At 41.1% G+C, this 15,279-nt stretch overlaps 2 long non-coding RNA genes across 11 annotated transcripts in view; one reads left to right on the forward strand and one right to left on the reverse strand.

Moving 5' to 3' along the window:
• Positions 1-4,919, reverse strand: part of LOC120369795 — a 33,726-nt gene extending 28,807 nt beyond the window's left edge. For 6 of the 9 annotated variants that reach the window (XR_005583433.1, XR_005583430.1, XR_005583428.1 and 3 more), the window contains exons 1-3: positions 4,547-4,919; positions 2,564-2,783; positions 2,344-2,470 (exon numbers count right to left, since the gene is read on the reverse strand). This is a non-coding gene — a long non-coding RNA (uncharacterized LOC120369795). Of the gene's footprint in view, positions 1-1,929; positions 2,018-2,343; positions 2,471-2,563; positions 2,784-4,546 lie in introns of all 9 variants that reach the window. The other 3 variants (XR_005583434.1, XR_005583432.1, XR_005583431.1) reach the window with 1 other exon arrangement.
• Positions 1-15,279, forward strand: part of LOC120369796 — an 86,041-nt gene that overhangs the window by 47,832 nt on the left and 22,930 nt on the right. The window contains exons 2-3 of one of the 2 annotated variants that reach the window (XR_005583437.1): positions 1,180-1,283; positions 10,314-10,619. This is a non-coding gene — a long non-coding RNA (uncharacterized LOC120369796). Of the gene's footprint in view, positions 1-1,179; positions 1,284-10,313; positions 10,620-15,279 lie in introns of those variants that run through there. The other variant, XR_005583438.1, reaches the window with a different exon arrangement.

Here is a 15,279-nt window from a genome sequence, read left to right on the forward strand (position 1 = left end):
TACTTAAAAAAGCCCCCATGTGAAAGACAAAAGTTTTGCCGACACTAGCGGCAGTGTGTGCCGACAAAGCTAAAACCGCTCGCGGGGCTGGAAGTATTTTGTTGGCAAAAGTGCCGACAAAATACTGACAGAATGTTCACACATGATGACTTTTAGCGACAAGGCTGTGTTGACACAGCCTTTCACTAGAAGCTGCATAGTGTAGACAAGCTGTAAGATTTGGACTTAAAGAGTAGAAGTGCAGTCCTACTACCATTAAAGTCAATGGAAATATTCCTGCTCACCTCAGTGGGAGTTAGATTGGGTTTATAGGCATGTCATTTATTTACAGGAATGGAAAATATCTATTCATTTTCCCTCTGATAAATCTGTCTCTATGCTTACAGTAATGTATGCAAAATGTATGTAAAACATAGAGCAGCCAGCCCATTTGATTTACTATGCAGTTCTTTTTTATTTATTTATTTTAAATAACTGATTTTATGCACAAATCAAGTTTTACTGGGCAAATTTAATTATTGCCTTAGCAATTTAGCTTCAAACACACATCTCCTTTTTTAAAAACAGAAATTCTACCTGCTCTAGGCAAAAAAAAATAGCTAGATTCTATTTAAAGCAGATGAACTGTGACAGCTGTAAAGTTAATATGAGGCTGGAGAAATGCCCTTCACAGATTTGTGTGAACAGATGAGCAGTTACAGCTAGTTTAGAAATCCTGTTTTCACCCTGATCCTCGTGACCTTTAGGAACATCACTTGCAATGAAATCATTACTCAGAGGACTTGAACCTTCTTTACGGATAGTAATTTTAAGGGGACTGCAGCATAGATTACCTCACCTCATTGTTCCACATGTTTAGAAGCTTGGCCATATTCTGCACTGGCTTATACAAATATTAATACTTCTATTACAGGAGCCCTTGGGGACACAATCTCAATTAGGTTTTCTGTTGTGGCACTGAATAAATGCATGGGAGACAGTCCCTGCCTGAAAGTGTTCACAATCTAAATATGCAAGACTGGCAAAAGACATGTTTCATTATCCCCATTTTACAGATGCGGGACAGGGGAACAGAAACGAGTCCAGCACCACATAGGGAGTCTGCCAAAGTTAGGCACTGAACGCAACTCTCACAAGTCCTACTCCAGTCTTTAACTACAAATCTATCTTTCTTTTTAGGGTTCTTGTCTAATTCTGCTAAAAATCAATGAGACCAGAGTGGAGGTTCACTGCAGGGTTTGGCCCTTGCAATGGAGTGCTTTGCATAATCGCTGATGGAGAAGGTGTGTGAGATGAGTGGGTTTATTAAGCTTTTCCTTATGCTAATTCAGCTTTGTCTAACCACGAATGTCTGGAATCTGTTAAGCTCACTTAAAACCACAGCTCACATATTGTCTTACGCAACTGTAATATTATGCTAAATACAGTATAGTCAAATCTCCTTCCTAATATATTTAAAAAAAAATCCAATTAACTTGTCAGCCCTAAAGTGTTTGTAGCATATTGTGCCTTTGTTAAAATTCATGCCATGCCACAATGGGGGGAAAAGATTAGACTGCTTCTGCTGGTTTTAGTTTGTTGTCCAGATTTTACTGTTTGTATTGTATTTCTTCACTGTAGCTGCATCAAATGTACATACATAATCTCAGTGGCTATAGAATGCTTGTCCAGGCTAAGAGATTTAGGCATTTAAACAAGAGGGTAAAAAAGACAGGGAGCAATATAACCTTGACAATTGCCTTTTGAATTTTCTAACTCTGTGTCTTTGGCAAATTTGAATAGTGCTCTGATTTGTAGATTCCGCATTAAAATACAAAACAAAGAAAGTTATTGGCAGAACTTCTTGGAAAGAAAAATCCCTTCAAATAAGTTTAGAGGGATAGGAGCTTTTATGCTTCTTTATGGACAGATTCTGATGCCTTTACTCACTCAGAGTCTTACTACTTGAACTGTACTGTTGATTTCTGAGCCTCATTGACTCAAGGAGTAAGATATTATTCAGTGTAAATATCCAGTCCTTAGAGAGAGAGAGAGAGATTGTAAATTCCTTCAGGAAGGGACTGTAATTCATGATATGTATAGTGCCTAGCTCAGAGGGGCCCTAATCTCATTGGCCCATAGGTGCTTTTACAATATAAATGTTACATAGTAATAATAATATTGAGAGATTGCAGAGAGAGAAATTACAGGTCACGTCTAAGAAGTATATTTATCTAAATATTACATGCCATAATAAAATAACTAATCCTTCTTTTCTGATGTAAAAATGGTAAGGAAGCACCATCCAGAGACACATAAAATATCTTTTCCTAGTGCTACTATTGAGACAACTGTAATACTTACTTCTACTTATGCAATAGCTATCCTCACATTCTCCACTCTCAGCTATGATGATGATATAAAAATTATTAATAAGAAATAACCATCAGGAACCAAAATTGGAGAGCCATCTTTTCAATTGAAGCAGCATCTAAAATAAAAAAAGGAAGAACCGGATAGTACTCAGCCACACTAGAGCTATTAATACAGCAGATCACTGCTCCAAAGAGAGAAGAAAAGTTACCTGGGGTACACAATCACAGCTGGAGACTTGGATGGGTTGGTGACATTTTGAGGATTTCTTTTCTTTTTTGAAATGAGAAAAAAAATCACATACTGAGAAGGATTGTAGGAAGCATTTGAAGATATTCTTTATGCACCAATGAATGGGGCTTCTTCTATGATGTTGAAATGGATTCAAAATCTCTGCTGTGACAATATTTTTGTAACTTTGGGTTTTCAGCCTAAAAGGAGAAAATACACCTGAGTATAGGGAATAATAAAACTTTGAATAATAAAATCCAAAGCCCTCAGATGCACCATATTTAGTAAGATGTATAACTGGTAAAATTGTCTAATATCTTATAACATTTATATGCCCTTTACCATTACTTTGAAAGGATGTAAAATCCTATAACTTGTTCATTAGTGTTTTTATCTGAGAATTTACAAAGTAGCTGAGATTCTCCCCCTCCCCCGCCTGAAAAAAAAAGTTTGTTATAAAAAATGAAGCAAAGAGTTTTGGGTGATGAAATATAGAGGACCTTACAGATATAACTATTGATAGACCAAGTAAGGGGATATTTGGGAAACCAGAATATATACATACTAGCCAGTCTAACAATACATACTCTAGGTTACTGAAGGAATTAGCAAATTTGCTAGCTAAACAACTGCCATGTTTTTAAAGAATCACCTAAAACCAAGAGTTACTAAAATCCTGAGGAAAACTTGGTACTGATCTTCAAAAGGGAAAAGAATTGTGTCCCTGGAAACTACCCAAGGGCATAAATCTTGCCCCTGAAGTGCTCAAGGGAAACCCTCTAACACACTACTCTCTACTACTCTTGCAAACAGTAATAGCAGTTACTAAGAGAGATCATATTGATATAGGAAGGGATTTTCAAAAGCACTTCGCAATGGCAAATTCTGCACTCATTGAAATCAATGGGAGTTTTACCATTGACTTTAAAAGGAGCAGAGTTAAGCCAGTGGGTTCCATCCATTATGTTTTAACAGCATTAGCACTGACATTAATTATGGAGCCAACCTATGGCCTCATATTCTGGCTATATCACCCACAAATTAACATTGTGTTTTTACCGTCTTCTAATTTTCTGTGGAAACAATCTTTTGTCATTGTTCTGCTGTATTGAGCCTTTTAGTGTATAGGCTGCTTTCAAACAACACTCTTCTGAATATTAAAAAAGTTACTGTATAACCTTCAGTGCAAGCTGGCTTGTTATGCACCAGTAGTGGTAGTGACAAACTGAATTTGTGTCAGCTAATCTGTAAAGAACTGTGTTTGAGCAATTTCAGCAAGACAGTAAATATGTACCAGTGAGCTTGCAGAGAAGTGGTGATGCATCAGTAAGTCTGTGGCAAACTGGTTATGGGTCCAGAAAGTCTGCACAGAATTGGCCATGCATCAGCAAGTCTTCAGAGAACAATGAGTCTGCTGAGGATAAAGTGGATATGTACCATTGAGACACTTAGGTAATAATTGGAGATATACCAATCTCCTAGAACTAGAAGGGACCTTGAAAGGTCATCAAGTCCAGCCCCCTGCCTTCACTAGCAGGACCAATTTTTGCCCCAGATCCCTAAGTGGCCCCCTCAAGGATTGAACTCACATCCCTGGGTTTAGCAAGCCAATGCTCAAACCACTGAGCTATCTCTCCTGCCCCACTTAGAAGAATATAATGTATTTGAGGGATTATACAGATAATAGTTTATACTAATCCTTTCACTATTCAGGTCACAGTCATTTTTTTAATTGTTTGGGTACCTTAAATTATATTCATGTATTCTTATTACTTATTGTTTCTTTAGATTTAAATAATTCAAAATTCCCATAGAGAAAGATCAAGGCACCCTGGAAAATAATTAGATTTACTGTCCCAAATGGTGACCACCTAGCACAGAAAAATTAATCATATATAAATAATGAATTAACTCAGCCAGCCAATAAACCACCCCTTTGCCCTACCGAGAAACATTCCCTCACCTTTCTCCTAAAACCTTGTCAATGTGCTTAGATGACCATCAAGTTTGAGCTATTTTGGACCAAGGTGGGGAGAAAATACCAGAGCTGGAGCCCTCCCAGAGAATAGTCTTACTGTCATAGTTGAATTTGTTGTTCCTGTAATTTAAAGAGAGCTACAGCAATATTCCAAACTTGGCCACTCCTCGCTCCCTCTTCCAGGAAAAAAAACCCACAAAAAACACAGACCAGTTTTGCTCCCTCACTGAAACAGAACATGGGGATTTTCAAAAGCATTTAGACACCTGATTCCCACTGGACTTCTAACTGCACCTTTATGTGTCTAAATACATTGAAAACCTAGCCCTTAGTTAAGAGAATTACTTGTTTGAATAAGGTTCCTTGTTGTGTATTTGGTTGTCATGGTTTTTGTTCCTATGGCAACTGAGTTAGATTATTAGGGGATAGCCCAGCCAGCTTCGGCCGGTTGGGTGAGCTCTGTGTCTGTAAATAAAATGGCATTTTTGTTAGCTGTCTGCTGTCTGGCCTCAAGTGATTTCTTCCTAAACCGGCTGCCCCCAAGGATATAACAAGTGGTGACGATGGATGGGATTCCGGTGCTGCTCCAGTAACAAAAGGAAGTAGAAGTCAAGGTAAAGAACAAACAAACAAAAAACCTGCTTGTTTGCACTGATTGTGAAAGTGAAACTAAAAATCATGGCTACTCTGACCAGGCCACTGGAACCTTTTGATGAGAATATAGAGCAATGGCCTGTGTATACTGAGCGTTTTGAACTTTTTGTTATTGCAAATGACATTACAGAAGCGAAGAAGGTGCCAATATTTTTAAGTGTTGTAGGGGCTAAAACCTACTCCCTGCTACGCAGCTTACTACACCCTGTTAAGCCAGAGACTAAATCTTACAGTGACATTGTGGAAATCCTGGGGTCCCATTTTTCCCCAAAACCACTGGTAATTGCTGAAAGATATAGGTTCCACAAAAGAGACCAAAAGGAAGATGAAACAGTTGTACAATTTGTAGCAATTTTAAAAAAGCTAGCAGAACACTGTGAATTTAAGGAGATGTTAAATGATGCCCTGCGTGACAGGTTAGTGTGTAGCCTCTACAGTGAAGCTATACGGAAGCGCCTACTGACAGAGGCTCAGCTTACATTACAGAAGGCTGTTGATATTGCTGTCTCCATGGAACTGGCTACAAGGGAGGCGCAATACATCGGTGCATCCCCTAGGGTGCAAAAAGTGTCACAAGAACTGACCCACAAAACTGTGCAGAGTCAAGAATGTTACCACTGTGGTAAGCCGGGTCACCAGGCATCAGAATGCTGGTGTAAGGACCTGGTGTGTCGACACTGTGGCAAAAAGGGACACATTGAGTATGTCTGTAAACAAAAGAAAAAGAGGCCTGTGGTCTGGCCGACAAAAAGAGGAACCCTGCATACCCTAGAGCAGACCCAGGATGATCAAGATGACACCTCATTGCAAGAGGAAGTGCCACTGCATGTTTTGTCTTTGGCAGTGGGCTCACATGAATACTGGGTAACCCCATTGTTGGATGACAAACCTATACGCATGGAACTGGACACCGGTGCAGCCGTCTCGCTGGTCTCCGAGACTGTGTATAAAGAAAAGCTACAGCATCTTCCGCTTAAGGCAACAAAAACTGTTCTGAAGACGTATACAGAAGAAGCTGTGCCCATGTTGGGCACTATTGATGTTAAGGTGGAGCTCAATGGACAGGCTGCTAAATTGCCACTGTTTGTGGTGAGAGGTAACTACCCAGCCTTAATGGTAGGTCTTGGCTTGGGAAGATTCAACTGAACTGGGCAGAAGTGCACTGGATGAGTAAAGAAGAAACCAGTCTAACTAAGGAAACATGCTGCTGTTTTTGGAGATGATTTGGGAAATATGAAGGGAATCACTGTGATATTGAACATTAAACCTGACAGTCCACCAAAATATCTGAAAGCCCGAACTGTGCCATATGCCATCAGGCCAAAAGTTGAAGCAGACCTGGAGCATCTGGTCACCAATGGAGTCCTAATACCAGTTACCCATAGCTCATGGGCCACTCCTATCATTCCAATAGTGAAGAAAGATGGCTCTCTCTGGATTTGTGGTGATTTTAAAGTAATTGTCAACCCAGTGTTTTGTGCAGAGCAATACCCGCTTCCCCGCATCGATGACCTCTTCGCAGGCCTGGCTGGGTGACAAAAGTTCAGTAAGATTGATCTGAGTCAAGCATATTTACAGATGCACGTTGATGAAAAGTCCCCAGAGCTGTTGACTATTGTGACTCATAAGGGGCTTTAGCGATACTGTCGCCTACCGTTTGGAATAATGTCTGCTCCCGCCCTGTTCCAGAGGGCTATGGACCAGCTCTTGTGTGGCTTGTCTGGAGTTCAGTGCTATCTGGATGATATCCTGGTCACTGGAAGAAATGAAGAGGATCACTTAAAGAATTTAGAGGCTACCCTACAAAGACTGGAAGAGTATGGCCTACGAGTTCGCAAAGACAAGTGTGAATTCTTCAAGCCCTCTGTTAAATATTTGGGACACATCATTGATTCTGCAGGTCTTCATAAGGCCCCGGCAAAAGTTAAAGCTATTGTGGAGGCTCCCCCACCTCGAAATGTAAGCCAGCTGCGCTCGTTTCTAGGACTACTGAACTATTATGGAAAGTTCATCTCACAGTTAGCCACACTGCTAAAACCATTTCATGAGCTCCTTGGGCAGAACAAGGCCTGGAAGTGGACTGAAGCCTGTGATGTTGCATTTAACAAAGCTAAGGAAGCATTGCTAAATTCTTAAGTTCTAACACACTTTGATCCATCCTTACCCCTACAATTGGCCTGCGATGCCTCCCCTTATGGAGTGGGAGCAGTCGTGTCACACATTATGCCTTCGGGAGAAGAGAGACCTATTGCTTTTGCTTCACGCACTCTAAGCAAAGCAGAAACTAACTACGCCCAAATCGAACGTGAGGCATTAGGAATTGTTTTTGGAATTCGGAAGTTTCATCAGTACCTGTTTGGGTGAAAGATTACTCTTCTCACAGACCATCGACCTCTGACATCAATTTTTGGACCCTACACAGGCATTCCCCCATTAGCTGCTACTCGTATGCAATTTGGGCATTGTTAATTTCAGCACACATATATGAAATCAAATATCAGAAATCTACTCTGCACGGCAATGCAGATGGCCTCTCAAGGTTGCCTTTGCCGGTCAAACATCAAGATAGTGCCCAAAAGGAAATCTTCTACTTTGAACAGGTAGAGAATACACCCATCACTGCTACTCAGATAAAGAAGGCAACTCGCGTTGAGCCAGTATTGTCCCAAGTTATGGACCTGGTGATGCATGGAAAATCTCGACAAACCTCTCCGGTCTCACTCGACCTTGTTACCTACATGTCCAGGAGGACGGAGTTATCGGTCCAATCTGGTTGTTTGTTGTGGGGGAGATGTGTCATTATTCCACCACCACTGGGATCACAGATGTTAGAACAGCTACATTCCAGTCACTGTGGAATAGTGCACATGAAGGAAATTGCACAAAGCTATTTTTGGTGGCCTGGATTGGACAGTGCTATTGAAGAGAAGGCAAAAGCTTGTATGTCATGTCAGGGTGTGAGGAATGCACCCGAGTGGGCACCCCTACACCCATGGGACTGGCCTGAAAACCCGTTGCAACGTATTCACATTGACTTCGCTGGCACCCTTGAAGGAAGCATGTTCTTGGTGGCAGTAGATGCCCATTCTAAATGGCCAGAAGTCTGTATAATGCAGTCCACTACTGCAGAGAGTACTATCCAAAAACTACGAGGACTCTTTAGTCATTTTGGCCTGTCAGAACAACTTATGAGCGACAACGGACCACAGTTCGTCTCTCAGGAGTTTCAAAATTTTATGAAGGCAAATGGGATACACCACATCACGTCAGCACCATATCATCCATCCACCAACGGATTAGCTGAAAGATTTGTGCAGACAATGAAACACGCTTTGAAATCAGCAAGGGGACAACACTCCATTCAAAAGCGTCTGGATACCTTCTTACTTTCCTACAGAAACACACCTCATGCTACGACCCAGGCATCCCCGGCCTTTCTAATGATGGGACGACAGCTGCACACTTGCTTTGATCTGCTGAAACCTTCTGAACCCCGACAAATTGTGCAACATCAGCAGCAATATCAAGTCATCAGACGGGCACCCAGAGCAAAAGACCGAACCTTTAGTCCGGGATAGCCAGTTTTGGCTCGGAATTATACTTCCAGAGCTAAATGGGTCCCTGCTACAATCATCACTCAAACAGGACCTGTTTCCTACACAGTCCGGACTGCAGAGGATCTTACCTGGTGGCGACATGTAGGTCAGCTGTTGCCAGGTCATGCCAGTCCTCAGGACACATCTGCAGTTGAGTGGTCTGACTTCACCTCTTCTGGTGAGACACCGAATCACCTGTTCCTGACTGTTCTCCTCCATTACTGCCGGCAGCTGAGATACCCCTTTGCCCAGCACGAGCTGATACCACCTCCTCACCTGTTTGTGCTGCGGACCCTTAGCCCATGGTACTTTCAGGTGCAACAACACCAGAAGTTTGCCGTAATCCACCTAGAGACAGAAGGCCTCCTCATCGGCTGGATCTTTAGCTAGGGCGAATCCACGGTTATGGGGCAAAATAATCCCCAGGGTTTAGCCGGGAATGGAGGCAGTCTACCCTCCTTCTCTAGTCTAGTGTGTGTTTTATTTAGGGGATGTTCTTATTCCGGGGGAGGAATATGTTGTGTATTTGGTTGTCATGGTTTTTGTTCCTATGGCAACTGAGTTAGATTATTAGGGGATAGCCCAGCCAGCTTTGGCCAGTTGGGTGAGCTCTGTGTCTGTAAATAAAATGGTAGTTTTGTTAGCTGTCTGCTGTCTGGCCTCAAGTGATTTCTTCCTAAACCGGCTGCCCCCAAGGATATAACATTCCTCGCAAGGAAAGATTCAAAGGATTGGACCTTTAGATCCATCTAAGAGTGAAAGAGACATAGAAAATTATGTGAACATTCTTTGCAAAGCACTGCATCTGCCCCAACTTGAGTTTCTACAGCATTATTGCTAGGGTCAGCAAACTGGTTTGTTTAAAAGAAGAATCGATCAGGCCATTTGCCTGAAGCATAAAAATATTATTTTTCAAACAAAAGTGAAGTCTGCCTATTTAAAATTTCTCACACCCAAACTCCTCACTGTTCCATCTAAGAGCAGAAGTGGAGGAGCCAAAATGCAAAGGAAAGCTACCCTGTAGCATTTCTGTTCCGTGCAGCAACAAAAAACTGTGAAGGTCTCACAAGAGAATCTGGTATTCAGCACATTTCCAGCCCAGTGACAGATTGAAGGGGTGAAGCTAGATTTCTGAGAAGGATTTTCACATAATGTCCCCCAACTAACCTTCTGAAACTTTTCAGGTTTATCCAGCACTAAAAATCAAGCAGAACACAAATAAACAAATGCATTTAAAAGTTCTTAGAAGCCCTATACCAAACAAAACAGGAAAAACCTTATTTTAAACTTATGCAGAGTTTAACAGCCCTTTCAAAAGGTGCTTATCAAGTGCAAAAGCCTTCAAAAGTTTTAGCTGGTGTTAAGCTTTGTATAGTTAAAACAATAAATTAAAAGTTCAAAACAGCTGCTGGATGCAGTGTCTCAAAGGGAATTTTCCGAAATATTTTTTATTTCTACAGGTGACTCAGTTTTGCCTTTGTGCTTTGCATTGTTTTATACAGAGTGTAAAGAGTTAAACTGCTTTTGAGGGCAGCGCAGGAGACACGTTGTTTCTGTCCTGTAACTTTGGGTGGTATGAATAAGTCCTTAAGAGCTGTCTGAAACTGACTCATATAAATGGAGGATCTGGAAAGACAATGGGAACCCCAAGGACTGAACAGTTGACACCTATCCATGGGAAACTCCAGCAGGCAGAACATGTGAACTCAGCATGGGTCTGCAGAAGAAAGACGAGGGACTAAGAGGTGAGAAGAGACTAGAATAAGAGCTGGCCTTAAGAGACAGACAGGAACTCAACTGAGACTGACAAAGAGCTGGAGAGGAAACCAAGATGGTTTCTTCAGTAGCATGGCTCAAGGGAGCCGTGGCTTGGCCAGTATGAACCATGTCTTAACCTTTGATTCTTCATGTTAACCTGAGGACTTCCTGATGCTGTGTTCCAGTTGACTAATACACTCTTCTCTATTTTGAAAAGGCTGCCTGGTGTCACTGCAAATACTTGCTGAGGTGCATTGATCCTCAAATTGGGGAAACAGTGGGATCCCTTTGGGGTCTGGCACACTGAATGGGTTCTTTCAAAGGACTGTGTAAAAGCTGGGTCATAGCATAGATCCATCACTATTGAAAACCATAGTTGATAAGCAGCTAGAGGTTTAAGCCCTGGTCTACACTGGGGGGAGATCGATCTAAGATACGCAACTTCAGCTTCGAGAATAGCGTAGCTGAAGTCGATGTATCTGAGATCGACTTAGATTGACTTACTTTGCATCCTCGCAGCACGGGATCAACGTCTGCCGTGCCCCGTTGACTCCGATTCCTTCTCTTGCCCTGGTGGAGTTCCGGAATTGACGGGGAGAGCGTTCGGGGATCGATTTATCGCGTCTAGATGAGACATGATACATTGCTCCCCAATAGATTGATCACTACCTGCCGATACGGCAGGTAGTATAGACAAAGCCTAAGTCAAGTGTGCTTTGTACTTGGCTTTGTATGTGCCTGCTAGTTAGAAATCCAATAATGATCACTACTGACAGATTTAGATTGGGCTTTTGTTTTGGTTTTGGGTTTTTTTATTTATAAATGTTATCCTCAAAACACAATCATGACTAAGTTGTTTTCTTTTACTTTAAATTTAGAAATGAGAAATTGCTGACTACAGGTGAGTCTGACTGAAAACTGTGGGCATCTGACCAGTTTTTACAATGTAGTTTGTGGTTTTTAGTACACACACAAATTCCATGAATTTTAAAGGACAGATCATATCTGGGTTAGACTTAGTCCAAACACTGCATTTAGATATGCTTTCTCTCCATCACATTTGTGGCTATTATTATCAGAGAGAACTCAAGACTCAGCAACTGTGGACAATGGTGGAAGTCTGAACAGCTGAATTAATAGCTTTATTATAAATTGTGTGTGTGGGTATACATGTTGCTACTGCTTGGGCCTCTCAAAGGGAGAGGGTGGCTCCTCCTCATATGGAGATTAAGCAGGATAATAGAAGTCAATGAGAATCCTTCACAAAAGTTATGTTGTCTATATTATTTATATATATATATATAGGTAGAGAAAGCTATTGTTAAAGACAATCTTAATCCTGAATCACCCAGTTTGAATAAAGAGAGGCTGTCTCAAATATCTTTAATATTCTGAATGAAAAATTGATGCCTATCTGCCAGGCAGTTACTCTAGTTATGTAAATTATTAGGAGGCAAACTGAGTTTATCCCAGGCTGCTAAGCAGTATGATTCTTCTGAAGCAGTAGACTAATGTCAATCCACACTTTTTTCTCATAATAAATTATGTCTATAAAAAGGGTTGCATTAAAAAAAAATTCAGGCAAATAAGGGAAGAAAGGCTAATCATACTGCTAGTGGAAGCAATGACATTATAGTACTGACAAATTATAATATCCGTTATGCTAATTCATTTGTGCAATGCTTGTAATTGTGAATCCTCACACACTCTTCTGGAAACAATGTCAAGTCATTTAAAATTGTTTGATCTATTCAGAGCATCCCTAGGTCCCATCAACATCAGTGGAGCTGCAGATACACAATACTCCTGAAAATCAGGCCATTAGCTTTTCTCTGTCTGTTGCAGTTTACTAGTCTATGAAATAGGCAACACAAACATTCCCTGTGCAGATGGACTCAGACTTCCCTGGAAGGCATTGGAAGATTTAATAGTGTAGGGGAGACCTACATTACTATTTGAGTCACTTCTAGGTTACAGTATTCAAGTATTTACTTCTGGCAGTGCCTGGATCTCTCTTTGTTCCTTACTTCTGCCTGCACCACAACAGGAAATGATGTTAGAGTTGGGTGGAGCCTATCACAAAAGACAGCAGGAAGAAAGGGAAAGGGAAAAGCAGGGAATAACCTTGGAATAGCCCCCAGAACAGAACTGAACTGAGAGAAGAGGAAACAGAACAAGCAAGGCCATACTTGTCTGTCTGCCTCTCTTGTAGAAATACACATGTACACACCTGGCATGCCTCATTGGGACAGCTGTGATCATTTCCAGGGCCATGTGCAATTACATTTATCATGCAAGTTTGATTGCCTTGCCTGTCCAGCTTCCCCTTCGATAGTCATGTAAATCTGACTGACACCTATTGGACAGAGGCTGAGATGAAAAACTTGGCCCCTGAATACGGTCCAAAGATGGCATCCAAGTAGGAATCTGTCTCACTACTTACATGGCCTCCAGCGCCATGGTATGCCAGCACCTTTCCCTCTCCCAGTAGCTAGGGGTGGGAATGGCTTTTCACTTGTATATTGACAGTGGAGGCGCTATCTTTAGCATTAGTCTTTAGTTTGTGTGTTTAGTCCCCTGGCTCTTGGGTTTCTAGTAAAATTTACCAAGCTCCATATATGAGTGGATGTTTGCATTGCGATGGGAACATGGGTAAATGCAGAGGTTGACAGGATGGGGTGGGGGGCAAGATGAAAGAGAGAGATTTGGAGAGACAAATACGATACCGAGAGAATTTGAGGAAGAGAAAGGAGAGACTGACTATGTGGAGGAGGTAGCGAAAACAATTTAGGGTGAGAAAGAGATATAAAAGAACGTATGGAAGAAGAGAAAAGGAAAAGAGAAAACACACACTTTGAAAACAACTGAGGCAAAGGCACACCAGGATCTATTCCAGGAAAGGTAAGAAAGAAAAAAAAGTGCAATCAGAAAGGGGAAGATGGTTTACCAAAACTAGATGCGATGATAGACAATAGATTGTAATTAATGACCAAATACAGAACACCGATATTTTAATCCTTAAATTATAAGGGATGTGATTGCACAGTCTTTCTTTTTTGGTTTGGATTTTTTTGCTCTGGCTAGTAGGTTTTTGGGTAGATATTCTAAACGCTGGTAATGAGGCAGTGGCCAAGATTTGCAAAAGTGACTAATGATTTAGGATGCCTCCCTTTTTGAGACACCCTATGGGTTTTCTGAAAATCTGTCAGTTCATTCTCTGAAAATCAAGCCCCGTTGAGGCATCTTAAGTTGAGCATCCAGAATGGAGGCACTCAAAATCACTAGGCACTTTTGAAATTATTGAGCACAGCACACTGCACTTTCTGAATGGCTCACTATTTTCTTTTAGGCTATCAAAAACAGAGCTGGTGTTCAGTGAGGCATCAGTAAAATCTGCTCCAAGAGGAATATGCAGGAAGTGTATTACTTCAAACCTTTTCTTCTGCATTGTTAATATATTTGATAATACACGTTCCTGCCCCTTTTCTTCGGGTTTGAAAGTCCTTTGCCTGGTTACCATTATCAATACAATGAAGCTCAAAGTGTGAAGGAAGGAGGTGTTAACATCTATGAGGCCTCCCCACAAACACCAGTACATCAGATTGCAGTGCACCTTTACAAGGAGCCTTTTATAACAATGCATTGCAAAGTGCTGTATAGAAAACAACCTTTGGAGCTAGTTAAACAAAATTAAAAACTGAGAGCGGGGGGAAATAGTTCTTTAGTCTACTTCTATACACAGATATGAAATGAGCTGCTGCTACAACAAATGTTTAGCTCAGCAATTCCTTTCAAGTGCAATTTATGGAGACTTTGACACCTACTGGCTACTATTTATATTTGGGGATAATTAATAAACTAAGCTACAGAGAACAAAGGCTGTAGAGGGTTTCTGAGTTCGTCAAATAAGTAAGGAAGAGCAAGGTCACGTAGGGAGTTACACATTAGAATAATCATTTTTAAATCAGTTTGAAACTTTACGAGAAGCCAGTGCTGAGACTGAAAAAAGGGAAATGTGGTCAAGGCTTCTCTTTGTGCTGGTGATTAATCTTGCTGTTGGCATTTTGTGCTCACTGAAGTTTTCTCAAAACATGTCCTGGAAGAAACATCAACAAGAAATCACACTAGGCAGTCCATACAATGACAAACACAGAAGAGCATAGCAGTCTGCATGTGGAGGAAGAAAAGGTTTTGAATCTTATTTTCTCAGATGGCAAATTTTATTACAGCTGGATTCAAGTGTGATTCAAAAGATAGTTTGGGAGTCCCCAATAAATCCCCAGGTGCTCACTGACTGTTAATGATGACTAAAGAAAGCAAAGAAATGGCCAACGGATGTTTGTCCTCTGACAGAAGAACCTCTCCATAATGGAACCATTCGCTACTGAGGACGAAGGAGCTGCAGGCAAGTGGTGAAAATAGCTATTCAAGGGTTAATACAAAAGTTGTTATACTTTGATTAAAGACCCTTTCAATTAAACTACTAATAAAAAGTAGCTGCAGGATTCATGTTACAGATCTGGTTTCCCCCATCTGTCCTTATGTTACAAAAAGAAAACCATAGTATAATTCAGATTCTCCTCTGGATGCAGGAGAAGGGAGTGAGTAGCACTTGCTAGCAGACACTAAAGTGAGATGGGTGATGGGTGTGACTGTTTAAAAACACCCACAGCTGATTTCACCTAAAATTATTAGCAGTGAAATAATTAC

The sequence above is a fragment of the Mauremys reevesii genome, linkage group 8 (assembly GCF_016161935.1).
Source record: "Mauremys reevesii isolate NIE-2019 linkage group 8, ASM1616193v1, whole genome shotgun sequence".
NCBI lineage: Eukaryota > Metazoa > Chordata > Testudines > Geoemydidae > Mauremys > Mauremys reevesii.